Raw genomic sequence first — 3,694 nt, 5'->3', positions numbered from 1 at the left:
TTTTGTAGGTGGAAGAACTCATACTCCGGAGAACCATCGGTGAAATAGCATACTCATACCCGAGGAAAGTTGATCGTCTACCAGTGAGCCGATCCACGTTTCTTCAGAAACCAAGTATAGAAGGTTAGGGTTCAAACCCTATAAGTGCAGATTTTAATTGTTCAAACAAAATATACTCATAAGAAATGTTTATAATAGTTGCTTGCTAATTAATGAGAGTGAGACTTTGAGAGTAAAAAGTTACTTAGTAATGGGCTTAAATGAGGTGGGCTTACTTTTTCAAAGTGAGTTATAATGGGAACGGACCAATTAGTTTATGATGAGTTCCTAATTGTTAATTTATTTATAAGTTATAGGTCTATGCTTGTTAAATGTTACTATTTTGTTTATTTGCTATTTTTGCCAAATTTCTGAAGTTGAAAAATGTTCATTATTCTATGTGTGTGTCCATAAAATCTTTACATGGGACTGTATAGAAAATTCTTGGTCGGCTGACACCCAAACTCACATGCTAGGACCGTCCAGGCGTTCATAAAAAATGTGGTGGTCAGTTCTTCATGTAAGGAATGGAAAACATGAAATACATTAAACCTATGAACCTGTTACATCATGGAGAGTAGTAATCGCAACAGAGTATGATGTAGTCGACATGGTTGTCATCTTGGTCGAGTTCCTCTTTAGGATGTATAGTTAAGTATGGTGTTAGGGTTCTTGAGAGGAACCCAGTTTTAGGAGAGAGGAGGCACACAAAATTATTATGTGTGTGTGATTAGGTTATGATGTTAATATTTATCTCTCTTTATATACATTCAAGGGGAAACCCTTTATTAGTTAATTATAGGTAATGTGACACATCAATAATTACCAAACTAATATATAATAAGGTATAGTTAATATTTTGATCTATTATAATATAAATGATTATAATGATCATATATAAATATATATTATTCTTACACAATTTCCGTTACATCGGTATCACGTAGGCATATTACATCGGTATCACGTAGGCATGAGGATTTCATTTCTTCTTTTGGCTGTGAATATTTTGTGAAACCTATAGATTGATTTTTGACTAAGTGATTCATGAATTATCGAATTGCTTATCATAGAATCTTTTTCTATTTTAGTTTCACCTATTTTGCAATAATAGTTTGATCTACAGCGGGATTAACATCAATTTATATGTGTTGAAACTATTTACTTACTTTTGAAGGATTTTCAAACGTTTTTTTTCTCAAATTACAATAAAAAATGAATAACCATAACTATAAAAGTGGGGTAATGGGTTTTTGGCAATCAGATTAATTAAAAAAGTTTAGATTAGTTAATTAAAATAAAAAAAGTGTGATTTGGGATTTTTTTTAATAGCTTACATAAACCAAGTATGATTTTCACTTTGGAGGGCAATGTGGTAGTTTCACTTGGAAATAACCACCATATTTTGATGGGGGAAATCCCAAAATGTTCGTTCTAAACTTTTTTTTATCAAGGATGATTTGTTCATGACTAACCAATATTCTTTGAATATCCATCAAAAATATTGTCGCCTTCACATTTTTTTTGTCAAAAGACTTTCTAATCAGCCAACAAGTCATCACCACATGTTCGTATTTATGGGCAGACCCGACGGTGTATCTTAAGAAAAGGAAGGTAACGGCGCTATTGTCTGCAAGTTGTCTCTCCCCACTGTAGACTAATATATCGTGAATTGCTTTAAAATCAAACCAATTTGTAAAGAATTTTTGAAAAACAAATTTAATTGAACACATTTTGAGAATGGTTTAAAGTAAAAAATAACAAGGAACGACTTTATAAAAGAGAGCACGATGCTATAAAAATGTGGACGACTTTATAAAATATAGACTACTTCTTATAAGAGGGAACGGCCTTATAAAATAACAAGATGGGTAACAACGATGTATTTGTCATGAACATTATAGGAATTTTGGTTGTTCATGAAATAAGAATGACTAATTCTGAGGTTTTCTCTAATTTTTATTCTATGTATATTTGGAAATTTATAATAACAGAAGCAATACAATTTTTAGACTTTAGTGTCACAGACCAAACATTTAAAGATCGAGATGCTTGAATTATGTTGAAATGTTTGGGTTTGTTGGCTCGTCACGAACTTCACCGGGCACGACCTCAGCAGGAAAGAATGCGTACATGCCTAGTTCTGCTCGCAAGACGAACGTACCGCTAGTTGCAAGCTGTTGTCGCGCACCTGACGAGTCCAAGGCAGGACGAAACCAGCAGACCCTGATCATGAGCATGAGGAACCCATTGCCTGACCTTCAGGCGCCGCACGAAGAGAGGTAACTCCGTGACATTAAGGACATGAAAAACATGATTATTTTGATTCATATTCTTTTTCCAACAAAATTAATCCATTTTCAATTTGAAAAGGTGGTTTAAGGTATAAAACATACCGCCACCGCCGCCGTGAACAATGTACTCACAAACCCAAACCCACCTGGAATCATTAATATCCTTCATCAAATCCACCACTCAAACAACTCAACTCCTTCAAATCCACGCACACCTTCTTCGCACATCACTCATTCACCACCCAACATACTCCGTCCCATTTCTCAACCGCATGACCAGAGCTTATGCAATCAGCAATCATCCCGAAAGAGGGTTTTTTGTATACAGGGATATGATGCGCCAAATGGGTTTTAATTTTAATAATAATAGTAGTAGTAATAATAATATACGCCCAAATCCTCAATCTTGTTCCTTTGTTATTAAATCTTGTATCAGAAATTGTTCGGTTTATGGTGCGGAACAGATTCACGGGAGGGTTTTGAGAGATGGGTATTGTTCGGATACTCGTTTGATGACGACTTTAATCGAGTTTTATTCGGGTTGTGGGAAGGGTGAGGACGCGCGCCAGGTGTTTGATGAAATGCCGCAAAGAGATACGGTTGCGTGGAATGTGTTGGTTTCGTGTTATATGAGGAATGGAAGGACGCGAGATGCGTTGGAGGTGTTTGATAAGATGATAAGTGGGGAGTGTGGGTGTGAGCCGGATGATGTTACGTGTTTGATGGTTTTGCAGGCGTGTGGGAGCTTGTGTGCGTTTGAGTTTGGTGAACGAGTTCATCGGTATGTTAAGGATCGTGGTTATGGACGGGCTCTTAACGTATGTAATTCGCTTGTGGCGATGTATTCGAAGTGTGGACAGTTGGACAAAGCGTATGAAGTGTTTCAACAAATCCCAAACAAGGATGTTGTTTCTTGGACTTCAATGATCTCGGGTTTTGCTAGTAACGGGCGAGGAAGAGAAGCAATTAATGTTTTTAGAGAAATGAATAGAATGGGTGTCTCACCGGATGAGCAAACGTTCACAGCGTTGCTTTCTGGTTGTAGTCATTCAGGGTTGGTTGATGAAGGAAGGTTGGTGTTTGATCTTATGCAGAGTGAGTTCGCTATGGTGCCTAATATCCGCCACTATGGGTGTATGGTCGATCTCATGGGTCGTGTGGGGTTGGTTGAAGACGCGTATTATCTTATAATTTCCATGAAATGTAAACCGGATGCAACAATATGGAGAACTTTGCTCGGGGCGTGCAAAGTGCACGGTAATCTTGAACTTGGAGAACGAGTGATTGAACATTTGATCGAGCTCAAGGCTCAAGAAGCAGGCGATTACATCCTGCTTTTGAACATGTACTCGTCCGCTGAC

The 3,694-nt window shown here is 37.2% G+C and overlaps 1 pseudogene; it reads left to right on the top strand.

Moving 5' to 3' along the window:
* The first annotated feature begins 2,439 nt into the window (after window positions 1-2,439).
* LOC143607002 (pentatricopeptide repeat-containing protein At3g47530 pseudogene) lies at window positions 2,440-3,688 on the top strand (annotated as a pseudogene).
* Window positions 3,689-3,694: the final 6 nt, after the last annotated feature.

Source organism: Bidens hawaiensis, unplaced genomic scaffold, assembly GCF_021521415.1.
Source record: "Bidens hawaiensis isolate Kalapana, Puna unplaced genomic scaffold, B.hawaiensis_p1.1 tig00078810_1, whole genome shotgun sequence".
In the NCBI taxonomy this organism is placed as follows: Eukaryota; Viridiplantae; Streptophyta; class Magnoliopsida; order Asterales; family Asteraceae; genus Bidens; species Bidens hawaiensis.
This window is presented reverse-complemented; position numbering and strand designations above follow the sequence as displayed.